Source organism: Mauremys mutica, chromosome 2, assembly GCF_020497125.1.
Source record: "Mauremys mutica isolate MM-2020 ecotype Southern chromosome 2, ASM2049712v1, whole genome shotgun sequence".
NCBI classification, from domain to species: Eukaryota; Metazoa; Chordata; order Testudines; family Geoemydidae; genus Mauremys; species Mauremys mutica.
Window position 1 is genome coordinate 236,660,517 of NC_059073.1, and position 20,092 is coordinate 236,680,608.

The window sequence follows — 20,092 nt, forward strand, 5'->3', positions numbered from 1 at the left end:
CAGTTCACATGGAGGAGCAGGGCTCTCCCCAGATCCAAGCACACACAGAAGGGGAGAATTCAGTGCTGACAGCCCACCCCCAAATCCTCAGCTTCCTCTGTCACCCCTCACATTCCCCATCCTCTCCCCTCACATTCCCCCAATCCCCACCCTCCCCCTTATTTGAGCCCCCAACTCTTCTTCCCACACTACCACTCATCCTCATTTATCCCCCTGCTCATGTGCTGGCGTCCTCCTTTCCCCAGGGGTGCCCAAACTCCCACTCAGCTACAGGCCCTGCCCCCACTCCACCCATTCCCCCAAAGCCCCACCCCCATCTTCCCACCCAGTTCCTCCCCCAAGTGCACTTCATCCCCACTGCTTCCCCTTTCCCCCCAGCACCTCCTGCACACTGCAGAACAGCAGATTGTGGTGGGCAGGAAGCACTGGGAGGGAAGGGGAAGGAGTTGGGCCGGAGGTGCTGGGGGAGAAGGGAGGGAGCTGGCTGCCAGTGGGTGCTAAGCACCCACCAATTTTTTTCCACCCTCAGAGTCAGCACCTATGCCCCCATCCCTTGCTCTAGACCCAAAACAGCTCCTTCTTCCCACTTATTTCTTACACTGCAATCACCCCTTGTAATTAATTTTCTTTTCAAACACAGTTTGAGAGCCTGTGCTCAGAGTCAATTTCTCCAAATTAAAACAAAACAAAAGTTTACATTTCATTTTCAGATTTCTGCTCAGGGTGGGTGTAGAACTTCAAAGCTGCTAGAATCTGTGAACTTAATTTTTTCCGCTGGAGACTGAGGGGAACCCCATACTCAAATGACCCCATCTTTGGATCACTCGCCCTACCCTACGCTTTCATGACACATAGCAAATTTCAAGACAATCTGTGTAAACACACAGATTTTAGCATGCTTAGTAGTCATCCTTTAAACAGGAAGGGCTTCCCCACCTTAGCCAGAGCAGAGCTGGTGCTCATTTATAATGCTGTATAAAATTAGAAGGCCAATGGAGCAGAGGAGCTCCACACAACCATCAGCATCATAATAGTCTCGGAGAGCTGTGAAGTGGCCCATTCATCTCAATGGGATGTTCTCAGCTGAAAGTGAACACCCAGCCTGAATTCAGCCAGAATCTAGCTCTGAGGAGGGTGACCAGATAGCAAGTGTGAAAAATCAGGACAGGGGTGGGGAGTAATAGGCTCCTATGTAAGACAAAGCCCCGAATATCGGGACAGTCCCTATAAAATTGAGACACCTGGTCACCTAGCTCTGAGACATATGAACTGCTCCATTCATGCCAGTGGGTTTTCCCATTCCCCCTCCCCAGGACTGTAGAGTTTCTGACATGCCCATTCTCAGCTCCTCACCCGTCTCTCAGCAGTGTGTTCTTGGGCCATGCTCTGAGCATGCCTGTTCTAAGCTTCCCACTCACAGGACCCGCACTTCCCTGATCCAAGCTCACATGGGGAGAGGCAGAGAGAGGGGGCCAGACTCCCTTAGAGGGACAAAGCATCCCAGATTCCAGTTCATGTGAGGAGGTAGGGAGAGGGGCTTAGATGTCCCCAGAAAGCAATGCCTACTGCAGACCCTGGCTCACAGGAGAGGGGACATGGAAGGCAGATAGATCCCCGCGGCTGGGCAAGGCAGCTTCAGAGCCTGGCGAACAGAGCGGGGTCTGGTGCAGGGCTCAGTCACCCCCAGAGAGGCAAGCGCCCCCCTCCCCCAAAATTCTACCTCACATGCAGGGGGTGGGGAGAGGGGCTAAGACTCCCCTAGAGAGCTAGGGGGTCCCCCAGATTCAAGCACACACACAAAGGGGACAGACAGGAAGAATGTGGAGCTGCCCCTATTCCCCCCAGACACTCTGCAACAAACCCTCATGTCTGCTTCCCAGAATCCATTCCCCAAACCCAACCTCCTCTACCACCCATCCCCATTTATCTCCCTCCCCATAATCCCCCCTTTTCTCCGTGCAGCCCCAAACCCCTCTCACCCCATTCCCCTAACTCCTCCATCCCCTAAAATGCTCCTCTCTTGCCAGCAAGCATTTGCACACCTATTTATTTTAAAACAAAAATACTTTGATGACATTACACCCCCCTCCAAAATAAAAGCCTGATAGTAACAGATTTTAGCAACATGCCAGCCAAGCTTTCCCAGGTTTTCAGCAAAGGGGGGTCCTTGAACTATCTCTAGCTGGGGGAGTTCAGGAACAAAACACTGTGCGTCTCTTCAGTCTATCCAGCTGCTTTGACCATATTCTATCTACAAATCCTTTGGGGTTCGCTTTACATACGTGCTCAATGTAACTTGTGGAGTGCTTGACCTTTACTCAAGAGCCTAAGTGGATGGCCAAACTCTCTTGCTAATAATGCTCTGAATCTTGCTTCCCCCAAGTGGCTAGTGGATGCCATGTATTCTCTGGGGGGAACCCTCAAGTGAGTGAGACCCTTGTGCCAGGATCAGACCCATGGTCTGATCTCTAGATGTGGGCAAAAAACCATTACTAGAACGAACCTTTAGAAAAGCTGATTATTGGGTGGGAAATGGCATCTCGTGAACCCGTTGGTCAAATAACTCCAAATTTGGATCACTACACGTATCTTGCACCCCACAAGGTTCACCAATTTATAGTGGTGCACCTCAGGAGATGGCAGGGTAGGGTTAGTGACCCAAACCTGACATCTGTTGAGCCAGACGTTCTGGAGTTATAAGGCCTAAAACAGCCATTTAAAAAAAAAAGTTTCTAGGTGGTGGGTGTTTTTTTTTTAAACAGAGCTAGAACTGTAGAGCTAGAATTCAGGTAGATACTAAGGACTGGAAGATGAATCACAAACCACTGGATGGCTGCGAACTCACCCTTCAATTAACACTGCTAAAGATAAGTTAATTACACACACACACACACATGAGTCAAAAGGAATTTTGAACTTGCTACAATGTGAGAGTCATAGGAGCTGATTTCATTTTGGGAGAAATGCAATCAGAGCATTTGGGTGGAAAATTGGATGTGTAAACTTTCTGGGAAATAGGGTTGCCAAACCTCCAGGATTGTCCTGGAGTCTCCAGGAATTAAAGTATCAGAGGAGTAGCCATGTTAGTCTGTATCCACAAAGCCACCAGACTCCTCGTTATTTTTCAGGAATTAAAGATTAATCTTTAAAGATTGTGGCATGTCATGAAACCTCCAGGAATAGGTTCAATCAAAATTGGCAACCCTGCTGGGAGGGGGGATTGGGGTAACTAGGAATGTGTGGTAGGAGAGGTAAGAGATTCAGGTGATGAAGGTATGTGACCCCCCTGTAGTAACGGGAAACAGAGACGGTGCTGCAGAGAGACGTCCTAGGAAAAGCCCCGGACCGTTTCTTTTATTCTCTTTTCTTACATACAGATTACTCATTACTACATGATTGATATCAAACAGGTTACTCATTACTACATGATTGATATACTTGTTTATTTCCTACTAATTGGTTAAGGCTGGCTTTCCTCAATGGGCCATTGTCTTGTGTCTTCCGTGTAACTAAGACTTGCATAACAGAGTGTACCTACTGTACCATACTATGAGGGGAACAATACCAAGGTTCAATGCAGGGACAGCGTGGTTTGCCAACACTTGTACCCACATCTCCCCCTTTTTTGTTTTGTTAAATATGACTAATACTTTCGAGGGGGCCCTGGGTAGGTCCACGGACAGCCCTTGATAAAGAGAGAAATAAAGGAGGGGACACACTGAATGCCGCAGCAAAATAGCACGAGCAAGAGTACAGTGAGTCCTCCAAAGGTGACAAGCTGATGCAACCACCCAATGTTAGGAAGCCATGAGGAAAGCCAATCCCACCATCCCGCGAGGGGGTCTGGATTGTATCTGATTTGATCTGTTAAATTTTTAATAATCTTGAGTTGATTTTCAACTGAATGATGGTGATCAGAAATATTAAAGCAACACATATCATTAATCTTTTCACACCCATAATGATGCAGCATAAGTAAATAATCTATAGCCGCTCGATTTTGCAACACCCCATGGCGGATGTCTTCCTGCTCATCATTAAGGAGGGCTATAGCGGTAGATGTCGCATTCAAAGCCTTAGTGGCCGCGCAAGCCAAACCATTAATTCGCATACTGTTTCCCGAGGCCAACCCGGGGACCCCGACAAGAGAAACAGCCAAAGCGACAGTCTCGGTTTTTGAAAGTAAATGTACACGGCTATCACAGGAAGCATCCAAAAGAAGGCTGCGACTAACTCGCGAAGTATTTAACAGCTGCCTTTTGGTTGGTAATATAAGCGCAAATCGGCTTAGGCAACAACAAGTGCCATCACTAAGATTGGCGGGCATATAATTGAAAGTATATCCTGAGCATGTCCAAAACCACCCATTTGGCAGCTGTACATGCTTGTATATATAAGAGATATTTGTCACAGCAGAACAATTCAAGGCTGGAGCAGGAAACTGCTTACAATTACTCATAGTACAATTGGTCATGCGGGCACAGGTTATGTTATGTGTGGCAGCATAGGGGGTGCGAAGGGCGAGCGCATTTCTTGGTCTGCGAGGTGTTTGAGGTCCCCAATTATGATAGCCAGCATAGCCCAAACCATGAATGGTGGAATTGGGCTCCAGATTGGAATAAAACCAAGTAGCATTTTCAACATCATTAGGATTATGGCATACAGGAATCAGACAGGTACCTAAAATGTCTCCCACTGTAACTTGCTGGGAGAGACAAAAGGATGTCTGATTTAAAGTGTGAATAAATGTCTCCCACACATTGGTGGAAGGGAGAGGGGTTGCAACACCTTGCGGCAAACACAGAACGGTCACACAAATGTACATAATCCAACAAAGAGAATTAGCATTTAAGATGGCTACTAGCGCAAGAAAATAGTTTTCTGTAGTCTTATCCGCCTTAGTTTGTTCTAATACACGTTCAGCCTGCCGCGATAAAGCTTTGACCTGTCCCCAAGTTATGGCAGCGTTGGGTGTGCCACGCTTTCGGGCCTTGTCAATCTTGTCCACCCTATCCGTCAGGGTCAGACTGAAATCCGGAATGGGATTCTTTAGCCCCTGATGCCAGGCCATCTTTCCACGGCTTCACAAAGCGAGCGGGAACCCACACAGGGCCGGTTTCAGTTGACACCGCTGCGTAGCCCCGGCCCCAGGTAATGAGCGGCACGGGCAGGCTCCACTCTGGTCCTGGCAGCTTGCGATATATCACCTTCGGCGCTGGAAGGGGCTCGGTCTGTCGATAATGGCGCTGGGCTCTAGATAAAAACTGATTATTAAACAAGGTTAAATTTAAATGATTCAGTGTAAACAAGACACGAGCCAGCCATTCTTCCTTATCTGGCAAGGATAGGGGCACTCCTCCTTTTTGTTTTTGTTTAGTGAGGGCCTCCTTTAGGGTGCGGTTAGCCCTTTCAACAATGGCCTGACCCCGGGAATTATAAGGAATGCCGAATTTGTGGAGAATGCCCCACCGGGCACAAAATGCGGCCATGGCGGAGGAACAGTAAGCAGGGCCATTGTCGGTTTTCAACTCAGCGGGGCTGCCCATTACCGCAAAACTGCGAATCAAGTGATTGCAAACATGTTTGGTAGCCTCCCCTTTTTGGGCTGTTACCCAAGTGTAGACTGAAAATGTGTCGATGACAACGTGCAGGTATTTCCAAGGGGAGAAGGGGGGAAAAAGGGTAACATCCATCTGCCAAAGTTGATTGGCTCCGAGACCACGGGGATTTACCCCTATGGGAGGACCCTGTGGGTTAAGGGTGCATTGAGGACATTGTTGAACAATACCTCGAGCATCAGAAAGAGGGATCTGAAATTGTTTAGCCAATGCCTTGGCATTTTGATGATGTAGGGCATGACTTTCTATAGGAGTACAAGAGAATGCCCGGAGTTGGGTATCCGCCTGGGCATTGCCTTCCGTCAACATGCCAGGGAAGGGTTGGTGGCTTCGGATATGAGCAATAAAAAACTGATCGGTACGGGAATGAATGAGATGTTGCAATGCTAAAAACAAAGCTAGCAAATTTTTATCTAGTGCCGGTGATACATAACTGCCACTAATATTTGAAACAACATTGGCTACATATAAACTATCAGTAATAATATTAAACGGCTGCATTGAAAAACGATTAAAGGCCAAAATTACTGCAGCCAGCTCAGCATGCTGGGCGGAGCTTTGGGGTAGGGTAAACAAGGAACACCAGCGGGTGGTAAGTGGGTCACGCCAAGAGAGAACCCCACGGTGTGGACTTCCGTCTGTAAATACTGTAAGCACATCTGGCAGCGGGGTTGGTGAGAGTAAATAGCGAAAACTAAGGGGTAATCGCTGTGTCATGCCAAAACGGGGGTCCTTTAAGGTGTGAAAGGTAAAGGTTCCTGTATAACCTGCACACGCACATTGACCCTCAGGAGTTGTTTCACAAAGGGTTTGCCATAAATGTAGGGGAATTGGAAGGACTATTTCTGCTGGATCAATAGCAAAAAGCACTAATGCACGTTGGCGCCCTTTTGTAATTAGGGAAGCAAGCATGGAGGGAAGGGGAGTAAGGGTATTTGCTGGGGTGTGGGCGAGATAAAGCCATTCAAGGATTCGTACCGTCCCAGCCTCGGGTGCTTGAAAGAGAGCGGCACAAGGCTGGGTCACCCCTTGAAGACAAGCGAGACGTGGAGGCTCGTTATCCACGGCACGATCCACCCAAACCTTTGCGAGAGATTGATTCACCTGCGCAATGGCATCTAATTGTGTTTTTGTGAGAGAAATGATATCGGAGGGGTGACGCCCCTGCCGAAGAGCTTCAAATAGAGGACTTAACATGTTGGTATCCAGGCGATAATAGGGGCGTACCCAATTTATAATGCCCAATACTTGCTGAAGGGTGACGTAATTAATGTTGGTTTCCAAAGCAATTTGCGGGATAATTGGAATGGAGTAGGCGGCCATCATTTTATGTCCTAGATAAAAAAAGGGTTCTAAATATTGTACCTTTTCTGGGGCTATCTGAAGGCCGTATTCCTGAAGCATCTTTTGCAGGTCAGTTTTCCACAAGGGAGGGAGCTCTGGTCCTGCTGTGAGGATATCATCCATATAATGGTAAACCTTAAGCGTAGGGTACCGTTTGCGAAAAGGTGATAGAGACTGACTCACGTAATATTGACAGAGGGTGGGACTGTTCAGCATACCTTGGGGAAGAACTTTCCAATGGTAGCGTTCTGTTAGCTGACTATTATTCAAAACAGGGATAGTAAAGGCAAAGTACTTTCGATCATGGGGGAGGAGAGGGATAGAGAAAAAACAATCCTTAAGATCGATTATTGCTAACTGATAATCGTGTGGTATAACATTCGGGTTCGGGGTCCCACATTGAAGGGCTCCCATAGGTTCCAAAATTTTGTTTATAGCTCGGAGATCATGTAATAATCGCCAGCGGCCAGATTTTTTCTTAATAACAAAGACCGGAGTACTATATGGGCTAGTAGTAGGTTCAATATGTCCCTCGGTTAACTGTTCCTGAACTAATTCTTTAAGGGCTATTAATTTTTCCTGAGGGAGTGGCCATTGTTCAACCCACACTGGGACGTGGGTTTTCCATTCCAGGGGGAGGGCAGTGTGTGAAGAGCATTGACGTGTCATGGCACAACTAGGGAGGCTCCCAGTTGAGATAATAGGTCTCGTCCCCAGAGGCAAAATGCACGGACGAATTTTTGCAACCTCTCGCCCTTCCTCACTATCCCATACTGAGAGCCAATTGGTGCTCTGTCGAGAAGATTGCGGGCCTCCCACTCCCCAAACTGAGGGGGAGATTTCAGAAGGCCAGGAAGGGTCCCAATGCTTTTGTGCAATTACTGAAACATCCGCTCCAGTGTCTAGCAACCCATAGAGCTCCTTACCGTTGATGGTATACTTACGGGTCGGCTTGTGGGTTCGAATGTGTTGTAAGACCGCAGCAATCTGTGGATGAAAAAGGGGACCTTGCTCCAGATTAACGCGAGTAGAACCAAATCCGCCGGCACGACTCGCCTGGCCGGGTCCGGCCGGCGCTGTGTAAGGTAAGATTAGCAGTTGAGCCCAAGAATCCCCCGCCTTTAATTTGAGGGGAAGGTGACTCCAAATTTGAACATAGATAATGCCGGTGTAATCAGAATCGATAACTCCGGGCACAATCATAATAGACTGACTACTAGCAGATGAGCGAGGCAAAATCAACCCAAATGTATCCGGGGGAAGCGGACCAGAAAGCTGATGTGAAAGTAGAATAAATTATATTGTAAAAATAAGAATGGATTAAAGAAATGTTGTATGTACCTTTAAGCAGAAATAAGAAATGTTGAAATACAGGTGCCAGGAAAAGAAACATTAGGCATAAACAATGGTGCTAATGGCAAAACATTAACAGAAGATGGGTAGTAGTTAGTAAGGGAATAAAATATGCATGCCTAACCCAGGTAAACTTATCTGATTCTGCTTCCTTTGTTATCTTGTTAAGTTTCTCATCCTTTTATCTGTATAAATAAGATAGTTTGTGTCTTGCATGGGGCTCACATTATCTGGGTGTTATTAGCAGAAGCGCTGTGCTAATAAAACAGAGTGGTCTGACAAACTGTGAGTCCTGAGTCTAACTTTGACAATTTGGAGGTTCCACCGAGATGGCAACCGTCTTCACTGGGGCTGTGTGATTCCTGACTGTTTTTGTAGGACGACCGTGGAAGCCGGCACCTGGGCATTTGGCCCGAGCGGTCCTCCACCAGAACGGAAAGGTGCACGACCACAGTGAAGTCTACGCCATTGAACCTGTTGGTTCCCACTCTGTTCTGGTAGGGATCCCGGGATCTGACATCAGGAATCTGGTCAGGTAATTATTTCTGTGTTTTGTCCGGACTGAGGACTGTTCTGTCTCTGTGTCTATCCGTCTTCCTGTGGAGTGTTTGAGTCTGGGTGCCATCTCCGTCCGGGGATCGGCCAACCAAGGGGTTCCTGTCCCTGCGGTCTGAGTGAGTGGAATCTGCACAATTGCAGCCGCACCACACTTTGGGTAAATCCCTGGGTGTGAAAGCAAGGGCAATTGAGGCAGTAGCCTGTGGGCTCCTTTTGTGTGTTGCACTGGGCATTGCTCTGACAAACCCGAATTTCCTTCTTGTGCGATTGGTGTGTGAAGTCCTCCTGTATGGGTAACCAGATGTCTAAGTAGGGACAGTTCCCTAAACGAACGCCGGCTCATTTTATGTATTTAGGATGGGTCCAGACTCCTGTAAGAAGGGTCCGGACTCCTGTAAATTTCTGGAAAAATGGTCTAGGCTAACTCAGGGGGATCCCAAAACTCAGTGGCCACTGTTAAAATCTTGGAACAAAGACCGAGTGGACGTCTTAAAGGACAGACTCGGCCAACCTAAAACTAAATTGGCTAAAGAAGAGGTTAATTGTTTAATTCAGTGGTGGGAAGAGGCAAATCGTAGCTGGACAAAATAAAAAACTCGCCTCTCTCAAATATTCAAATAATAAGTTGAAAGCTTTATTAAAAGCCTCCTCTCCCACCACCAGACCGAGCGCTCCCCTTTACCCCGTTCTCAAAAAAAACCCACCCCGGATCGATCCAACCCCCTTAATACTCCCATCTCATTGTAAAAAGGACAAAAAGCAGGATCGGGCCCAGAAAAGCAGGCAAGCAACAGATAAAAAAAAAAAAACTGAAAAACAGGTTGGAAGCCCTAAGGGCATAGTGTAAGGAGTAAGAAAAGCAGTAAGTGCAGGCATGAACCCCTGGAACAATACTTAAAATGGTGAAATCTGAGGTGATAAAGGTGTTATTTTGGGAGATAAACGAGTGATTTAAGGAAAGAGAGTGAAAAGTTAACTCTACAAGGGCTGGAGAGAATTAAGCAGTTAAACTTTGTGAAAATGTTAAAAAGGACCACGTTAAAGAGAGAGAATTCTTGGTTTCTTTGCAGCCATTCTGAAGGGAAAATGGGCCCTTTTCCAAAAGAATGCCTGTAAATAATCCAAATATATATAGAGCTATGTAAAAACAAAGCAGTGCAAAGGAATGTTAAGGAAAAGAAAATGTGTATGTATCTAGTTGTCTGTGAAAATATGTAAAGTTCTAAGAATCTAAACCAGCACATCTGGTTTGTAAAACTCCTGTTTTGTAGGTGTAAGATAAATTAGTTTTGTTTTTGTTTTTAATGCCACTAAAAATTCATTTGACTCTTAATTCAAAGTTGCAAAACCGACAGACCTTTTTGCAAGACACAGGTAATTAGTGTTGTTTGGCTTTGGGATTTAGCATTTAACCCTTAAGGGGTAACTTGATTCTTTATAAAATTTAAAATGTTTTTTAAATAAAAACCAAGTCATGGCTGCAATAGGGCAGTCAAAATCAGGAGAATAGGGAGAGATTCTGGAGTCTTTTTGTTTGGTTGGTTGTTTTTGTTTTTTTTTGGTAACAATAGCAGATAAGAGCTGTAGTGAAAGAATTAAAAAAAAAATATTTTAACAGTGCCCCTCTGAAGCAACAGCAGAGGTGAGGTGCACAAAACAAAAAGAAGCAATGTTAAAAACACTGAGCCTTAAAATGGCTCTGTGTAATCAGACTGTCACTTTTGATAAGGGTACATGAAAACTCTGTAAGAAAAAAAAAACAGTTACATCGTATGTAAAAATTGATATGGCTAATGTTTAAAAAAAAAAGTTGTAATATAGAAGGAATGTGCTTTTTCCCTAGGACATGTGCAGTGTATATTGTAAAAAGGGGTAAAAGAAATACAAATGAAATATGCTACTGAATTAAAATCCTATTAGGGCTCCAAAAAGAGCCGCAATAGACTGTTTTCTTTTTCAGATCTCTGTGTGTTTTGTAAGCAGGAGTTGAAAGTGGAAAGAAATTAAAACTCTGGTGGAAGTTAATTGTGTCCCTTTTAAGACAAAGTCTCTGAGCTCTGCTAATGGCTTTGAATCCACAAGCCAAGCCTGTGTTAATGCAAATTACCTAACTGATAAAGGAAGGTAAAAACTGCCAGCACAGAAGAAATTGCCTAAATAAAAGACATGGTATAACAAGATCCCTTTAAGAGATTTGATGCTAAATGTTATTGTTAATATTAAACATTGAAATAAATTTAATGTTAGTAAGTACCCCTGTAACAACGTATAGTGTGTATGATTTTTGAAAAAAACCTTGAAGGTAATATGGTAATAATGCTTCTCAGCTATTACCTGTGAATAAACTTAAAGCTTAACACAGCAGGAAAAACATTACAAACTTGGTCTGCTATATAAGAAGAAAAACTTTAGTTATTAAATTCATGAGGTGGTATACCTCAACAGTGGAATAATTTCCCCATAACTCTTAAAAAGTAGAACCCATTAAAACCTGGCCTGCCTATAGAACAAAAAAACCACAGGAAAATATGGGGGTAATTCCTCTGTTTTGCCTGCAATCAGCAAGGGTATTTGTAAAAGAAAGGAATATTTTAAGCAACAATCAATGCCACCCTGAAAGGGGTAGAAAAATGTTATTTTTGTCTTTCAGAAAATCAGAAAAAGCTAATACCAGCTACAGAACAACCTATTACAAAAACAAATAAGTTAAAAAAAAAAAATACTGCAATAGCTATGAAATGTACTAAAATGCAGATATTTAGAACATAAGATGTTTTGGGTAATATCAGAAAATATTAAGGTTTTGATGCATCTGTTAAATCAAAGGAAAAGATTATTGTTTAATACCTATCAATATAACTGGATGCAGTATGTCTCCAGTACGGTAAGACATAATTTGTTAAGTGAAGAAATTGTTGTTAAAATTGCACACCAACAGGCTCTGGAAGCAAAAAAAATGAAAAGTTAGCCCACTCCACAGATTGCACCTGGGATCCTTCTGGCTACCTCAAACCTCAAGCCAGTGGGCTGGGGAGGAAGGGAAACTATTGGACACTAGAGGTTGTACCAAGTGAACTCCTCAAAAGTGGGTATGCTTATCCATGCCTGTTGCTCCAAAGCCCTGTAGTAAAGGCATCTCACTAGGATCCTGTATGTGGGATACAATTAATAATTAGGCCAAAGTATTGTATAACGGGCAATGTGTGTGTTAATTCTTGGAAAGAAGTGTTTTAAAAGAATAAAAGTGTTAGCAACCCACCAGTAGACAAATGTACATGTAATGTAAGTACTGTGTTTACCAATAATCACATTTACTATTTGCCACAACCAAAAAGTCTCAGCTTACTGTAAGCACTAATTTAGCTGAGTTCTCTATCAGTCTTGGCATTAAATGGCAAACAGTTACCCATTATCTGTTTAAAAAGGTAACATAGTTCCTAAAAACAAACAAACAAAACAATGTGGGAAACAGAACCATTCATATTATCTGGATGGTCTCCCACAACTACTGGCATACTAATGTTACTACCCCTAATTGTTTTTGGTTTTAAATTGTATGTGTTTAATTAAAATGTTTAAAATATGCTGGTAAATAAAACAAATGTATGCAAAGCTAAAGCCACAGGCCCAAATCACCTCCCAGTATTTTACTACATAAGAAGTGACACTGGCGATTGATAATCTTAGTGTCAAAAGGGGGATATGTAGGAGCTGGACTTTATAATGTATAATTTGATTTCATCCTACCAGCCACCCTTTTTGAATAGCAGAAAGAAATGACCCTCTGGGACTATAAGATTCTGTTTTCCCATATGCATTACAAATTGGGCCCTCTCTAACTCTTTGTTTTAAGATTTAGGTAGTAAGAGACAGGATTCTCTATTGTGTCTATGTTAAGTAAATTAGAGAAACATTGAAGGCCTGGGTCTCAATGTAAATTGTCTTGGTTAATTGTAAAACTTAGCAAGGTTTAATTTGCAATGCCTTTTTGCTCAATATAAAATACTACTGTTTGTATTCTCAATCTGTTTGTGTGAATGAGGAATGAATGCATCAGGAAAAGATAAGGTGTGAAGGCCATTGTTATAGCCAGAGTCAAGAAAAGAAGCAAAAAGACTTAAAGAGTATCAAAGAATCATCAGGCACTGCTTACTACCCAAACTGCTGTTAAACTGTCTGGCATCCGCAGCATGAATACATGCTTTGCCGTGTAAGAATGCACCACCCCAGCGAACCAATCATCACCTCAGGACCACGCAGAGTCAATTTTGACTCCAGAAGATGACGTAGAGGAACAGCCTGCAATACCTTACAATCTACGTTCTCGTAAGGGTTGCCAGAAGCAGACGACTACCTAAAGCAAGGCCCAAGAAAAAGCAGTAGTGAGCCTAGCGCCTGCTGCCTGGTGGACATAAAACTGACTACAGTTCCCTCAGTTGAGGTTGTCAGAACCAGAAGGGCCCTGCCTCCAACATGTGGTGCCTGTTCCTCGGCTGTTGGTGTCTGAAGGTCGGGGGAGTCCACAATGACAATTCTTTTATCCAGGAGCAAGTGTGGATAGCTCAGACCCTTAATATTTCTAAATGCTGGGTCTGCAGCCACATCCCAGCCCACTGTCAAACTGATGTTCCTGTCCTGGCTATCCCACTCAATTCCCCAGACTTCACTGGAGGACCTCGTCCGTTTAATACAATATGGAACAGTAATGACACCTGGGAAGAGACTATTGGCAGTTCCTTTAACCCACTTGGGGGAGTAATACACTGGGCAAAAAGGCTCCTGAGGTTAAAAGAAGTAGTTAAAATAATGGCAAATAAAACTGGAGAAAGTTTTAAGAGCCCTGGCCAAAGAAACAGGGGCGGTCCGACAGGTGGCCCTCCAAAAACGTCAGGCATTGTACATAGTGCTGGCGGCCAAAGGAGGGACCTGTGCTCTCATTAAAAAAAAACAATGTTGTGTGTTTATACCTGACGATACCAATAAGGTAATAGATCACGCTAGCCACTTAGAACAAATCGCATATATTCCCCATAAAAAGCCAAGTTCTTTATGGAAGTGGCTAAGTATTCTGTGGTATAGGAAACTGGTTGTTTCAGGAAGCCCTAACTATCCTGTTTGAAATCCTAATAATTTTTGTATGTTTTCAGTTAGTCTCCTGTTGTACCCAAAATTGTATAAGGCATGCTACTCAGGTAACTGCCCCAGAACAGAGTGCTAATACAATAATTTTAAATATTGCTAATGAACAAAGAGATTAAAAAAAAAACGGTTAATGTGTAAAACCCAGTAAAATTTTGGTCATGGCGTAAGCTTGACCAAAAGGAGGGATTGTGAAAGTAGAATAAATTATATTGTAAAAATAAGAATGGATTAAAGAAATGTTGTATGTACCTTTAAGCAGAAATAAGAAATGTTGAAATACAGGTGCCAGGAAAAGAAACATTAGGCATAAACAATGGTGCTAATGGCAAAACATTAACAGAAGATGGGTAGTAGTTAGTAAGGGAATAAAATATGCATGCCTAACCCAGGTAAACTTATCTGATTCTGCTTCCTTTGTTATCTTGTTAAGTTTCTCATCCTTTTATCTGTATAAATAAGATAGTTTGTGTCTTGCATGGGGCTCACATTATCTGGGTGTTATTAGCAGAAGCGCTGTGCTAATAAAACAGAGTGGTCTGACAAACTGTGAGTCCTGAGTCTAACTTTGACACTGAGTAGGCATGAGGAGTACGTCACCAGGAAGAGGGGATTGCATATCTACTGCATTGATAAGATCCAAACCAGCACTGCCTTTTGTGGCCGGTTGAGCGGCCATGGCAGGCAGGGCTCCCTCCTTTAAACCGGGGCTGAAGGGGGGCCCGGTTGAAAGTTTCCCGAATTAGCTGAAGTCGAGGAGCGACATTGATTGGCCCAATGATATCCTTTGTTACATTTTGGGCACTTTTTAGTAGGACGGCCCCCGGTTGTGTTAGCTCTGCCCTTATAAGCACCACCGCCTGGGGCTCGGCACTCCTTTTTAAAGTGTCTGGGTCGCTGACAGTTAAAGCAGTTACCCGTAGGTTTGTTACCTTGACGGATTGCTCCCGCCAACAGTGCCATAGCGTGGGTCTGAGTGCCTACTTCGGCACATGCCTGCAACATATCAGCGAGTGTGTAATTAGGGCGGTGAATGATAGTTTGGAGAATTTTCCGACAATCAGCATTGGACTGCTCATATGCTAAGCGTATAAGGAGTTCCACCTGAGCGTCCGGATTGTCAATTTGGCGTTGAACAGCCTCTTTGAGGCGATCAACGAAATGATGATAAGGTTCCGTAGCTTGCTGTTTAACATTTGTGAATGATCGAAGGGGCTTACCGGAGGCCGGAACCCGCCGAAAGGCTCTCTGAATGCACATTGCCGTGCGGTGAAAAGATTCCATGGGCAATATAGATTGTTGTTCCATGGTGGCAAAAGCTCCTGTCCCATATATTTGCTCAGCAGTATTCTGCGCGTTACCGAGTGCTAGGGCTGCCAATTTAAACTCATTATCCCATACCACGTATTGTGCAGGGGAAAGGATCATACGAAATAGATGTTTCCAGTCCTCCGGGATCATAGTATAACTATTGGCGATCCCTTCTATCATACCCTGCACATAAGTGGAACGCAGCCCTGACTCACGTACTGCTTTGTTAAGCTCCCGAAGAATTGAGTACGGGAGGGTGGAGTGCCGAGCTACCACCTCACCTGCCTCATTGGGAGGGTCATAAGACAGAGGAAACACCAAAGGGACTTCTCCCTCCCATTGTTCCAATAAGGGGTCTTGTCCGCTTGCTCGCGCCGCCGCAAGGGCGGCGCAAACAGCGCCCTGATGAAGAGACTTCTGCCCCAGGGTGTCCACCACTGGTGTAGAAGTTTTTGGTGCTAAGGAAGGGGCCGGTGGGAGCACTCGGGGATATGCTGGAGGTGCCTCCACCGAGAGCAAGGGAGGTGCGGAGGGCGACGCCTCTTTTCGTAATCTCCCCACCGCAGCTGAACAGTGCTGCCATAACAGAATATGTTGGATCTCGGCCCGAGGTTCCCGAAATAATGCCTCCCCGATCTTTATCCAATCGGAGTGGTCTAGGGAGCCTCGGTTCGAGTACCATGGGCACTTGTACTCAATTGCTCGGAGCAATTCCACTAAGTGTCGTAACGATACTGCAGTAAACCCGTCCTGTTTGATAAGTTTCAATAACTCTTTTGCATGATCTTTTTGCTCAATGGATAAGTCCCCCCCCATACTCACGAGGGAGCGCGTTGCGCTGTGGTGCACCAAGGCTAAGCCAGCCGATGAGTCGGGGGTCTTGTGTCTGGATCACGTCAGGGTCACCAGATGTAGTAACGGGAAACAGAGACGGTGCTGCAGAGAGACGTCCTAGGAAAAGCCCCGGACCGTTTCTTTTATTCTCTTTTCTTACATACAGGTTACTCATTACTACATGATTGATATCAAACAGGTTACTCATTACTACATGATTGATATACTTGTTTATTTCCTACTAATTGGTTAAGGCTGGCTTTCCTCAATGGGCCATTGTCTTGTGTCTTCCGTGTAACTAAGACTTGCATAACAGAGTGTACCTACTGTACCGTACTATGAGAGGAACAATACCAAGGTTCAATGCAGGGACAGCGTGGTTTGCCAACACTTGTACCCACCCCCCCCAGCTCTGCCAGTGCACCCCAGCCCTGCACCGCAACTCGCTGTGTCCTCTCTGCCAATAAACAAACCATCCTGCACCTCAACCTTCCTGCACCCCAACCCCCAGCTTGGTCTTGGCATCCTAACCCTCTGCATCCCACAGCTGTCTTTGCACCCCAACCCCTCATGCACCCCAACTTTCCTGCAGCCCCAGCCCTTCCAGTGTACCCCAACCTTCCTATACCCCAGTTCTACCAATGCACCTGACCCGTTGCATTTCCCAGCTCTGTCAATGCACCCCAACACTACAGGAAAGCTACTGGATACACATTGATGGGGAAATTGGAGGGTTCATGGCTGACCAGAAACCATTACAAGCTCTGACACCTCACTGTTCTTGGAGATGGGGTACATCTATCGGAAAGGGGTCAGAGGATTTTTCTCTCAAACATAAAATTGTCTGTGTTTTGGAACACAAACCCTATCTGGGATTTCTCCCACCAGCCTGCTATAAACTCCACCCTCTAGCCATTCTGGAACACGACCAGGAACACTATGCCACTGGAACACAGCTGTCCTTCACCCCAGGCACTGCATGGGAGTCAGATTAGAGAAGGGAGGAAGTGACAGGAAAGGAAAAGTTAGTACACAGGGAGTGAACATTTCAGGGAGATGTGTTCCCTGCTTGTAGTAGGGAGGCCTCTGTATGGTTGTGGGGACGGGGGAATGCAGTGAAAGGGTCAGAGGCATGGCGGGGGAGGTTTGCTGAAGGAGGCCTGGTGAGGCACAGCTGATGAATGTGTGTGTCAGGGGGTGCAGCTGGCTCAGTATGCTAATTGTGGAACACTATATGTACGACTGCCTATATGGCCATTACCTCCTAACACCACCAGAGCTTTTCCTGTTTAAAAAAAACCTTGGAAATTCCATGGCAAAGATCAATGTTAAATGCAGAGTTAAGGTTGCTTGGGGGTATTGTACCCCTGCAGAATGCAGTGTGGAACAAAATTCAAACTACTGATAACCAGGAGATGCACAAGTCAGGTTGTGCATCCAAGCTTACCTCTGTCCTCTTTCCGCAGTGCCCAGTTAACACACACCTACCTTTGCTCTGCCAATCCCGCAGCTGCTGACATGCACAAGGTCTTCACCTCCTTTTACAGCCCATTCACTCTCACCCATGGGATTCCATCTAACAATATTACAGGACAAGAAAGAAAAGAAAAAGAAAAAAAAGGCTGCCCACCCCATGTTCCGTCTGTTCCATAGAGCTGGCAGTAGCCAATGGGAATTATTTGCATATACTCCAGTTGCAATCAGGATGCTAGGTGTGCCTACACTAAATGGTGGAGACAGTAGTTGGGCCTGCTTGGTAAGTGTGTTGGTGATGTGAGGACGTGTGGATCACTCTGAGGTATGTGAAAGAGCAGAGCAGAGCTTAGGACAGGAGGAACTCTGTGTTTGCCCCCCTCTGATGTCTGAACAAAGGGAGGAGCTAGGTATGTACCTCCAGGATCCTGTGTGCATCAGTCCAGTGCAGAATTGCGTACCTTATATCATTAGCAGGGCACGGGGGCTCTATTAGAAAGAGTATTTTCAGTAGCGAGCTGCCATATGAGCAAGCTAAGTATTTATTATCTATGCACACTCCAGGCAAAGTGAGTGAGCTCAGTGGCAGATGGACCTGTACTGAAGAGCGGAGGAAGTAGTTAGCTCTGCTTGGTAGGTGTGTTAGCGAGATCTGTGGATGACTTGGAGATGTGTGACAGGGCTGTGGCTGGGATATGAGGAGATCTGTGTATGTGTGTGTGTGTGTGTGTGTGTGCGGAAAGGCAGGAGATGCAGGTGTGCAGGATGAAGTATGTCTCAGTTATGTCAGTAACAGGGCATGGGGCTTTAGTTACAAACAATATTGCCAGCTGTGAAGTGGAATCTGAAAGGATTCTAATGTTTTAAGGATGGCTAGTGAAAGTGTAGGTTGAGATGGTATCCTGTATGTAACAGTAGCCCTACACTTAAGATGGGAGGTGAGAGTCCCAGCTCGCATAGATGCCACCCTAACTATGCACAGTGGGTACATGAGCAGTGGCTTGAGCTAGCCGCATGAATACAAACCCACCCAGACCCCCTGGGCACATACTACTTGTGAGGCTTGCCCAAGCCACCATCCTGGCTACACTGCTCTTCTTAGTGCACTAGCTCAAGCAGAGCTAGCATGGGTATGTCTATGAGACCTGGGAATCACCTACCAGCTGAGATGTACCATCAGGGCATGGGAGCTATACAAGGCTGTGAAGCGGTTCTCACACTGTACATCTGATATTCTTTCTGGGGAGTTGGTAAGTGTACACCACAATCTGGAACCTTCTGAATTCTTATACTGCCAAGGGTCACTGAGAGTACATGCACAGTGAGGCATAGCTGAAAGAGGCTAGAGGGAACCTAGCGTGGTCAACCTTCCCCTACCCCTTTTTTGTCCTTTCATAGATGGAATCCTGTGGGTGACATTGAATGGACTGGAGAAGAAAGTGAAGAGCCTGAACATTTCAGCAACTGTGGGGCTGGCAGAGTAAAGGTATGTGTGTTAACAGGGAGCACTGGGGAATTATTGAAAGCATTGGGGAATTCCTGATGTTCAGAACTTTGAGTTTTGCTCAACTCAAGATTCACAAAGGGGACGACATGCCACCAAGCAACCTTAACTTTGTGTTAACATAATTGTTTTGCCATTGAATTTCAAGGCAATATGAGTAACTGTGTGGATTTTAAAGCAATAAGAAAAGTCATCCTCAACCTTAACTAGAGTGGAGCTAGCATCCCACTATAATAGAATGTCTCTCTTTATCACTGTTTTATTTAATGTATTTTCAGAGTAATTTCTGTAGAAAATCATCACTGACAATGTTGTCCTTAAAACGATATAACATTATACCCATTTAGTTTATATTGGAGATCTTACTCTTCCGGCCTCTTCCAAAGCGTTTTGATCTTTTGATGCATGACCAGCCACAGAGCTCAGTCAAATAGCACTTGCAGAAATAAAGAAAGGAACGCAGGCCAGAATAAGCAAAGTTAATCGCCAGTCATATACAAAGGCAATAATGATGGCGGACAGAAGGGTAGAGGCGTTCTTAGTGAACAAGCCAAGTCGGCAACCAGTAGCCTATTAAAAGCAAAAGAGTCCAAAGTTAGAGTTAATTCTTGACACACAAAGTAGAGATCAAATGTATGAAATCATTGTTCACTCAGGATCAAATATTCAGATGGAGAAGAATCATAAATGTTGTGCATTTAAAATGGACAATTATATATGGAAAAACCCATATGGACAATTACATATGCAAATACCCCTAGCTGTGTGTTAGGTTCTGGAAGCCTGATGAAAATGTGGTCACATGGGCTCAATTTGACAAAAAAATATCAGGGTCCTCCTGTGCCACAACAAGGCACAGAAATCATGAAGAGCCAACAGCCTCTAATTTGGGGCATTTCAGTTATTTGGTGCCCAGCTTAAGGCACCTAGGGCCTGATTTTCATAGGTGCTGAACATC

The 20,092-nt window shown here is 45.0% G+C and overlaps 1 long non-coding RNA gene and 1 pseudogene across 1 annotated transcript; both read right to left on the reverse strand.

The window, feature by feature from the left end:
- LOC123363990 overlaps positions 1 to 20,092 on the reverse strand; it is a 184,822-nt pseudogene that overhangs the window by 124,698 nt on the left and 40,032 nt on the right.
- Positions 5,126 to 16,285, reverse strand: LOC123363997. The gene is made up of 3 exons (XR_006576961.1): positions 16,146 to 16,285; positions 7,907 to 7,949; positions 5,126 to 5,264 (listed from the first exon to the last, which is right to left on the reverse strand). It is a non-coding gene; the product is annotated as an uncharacterized LOC123363997 (long non-coding RNA).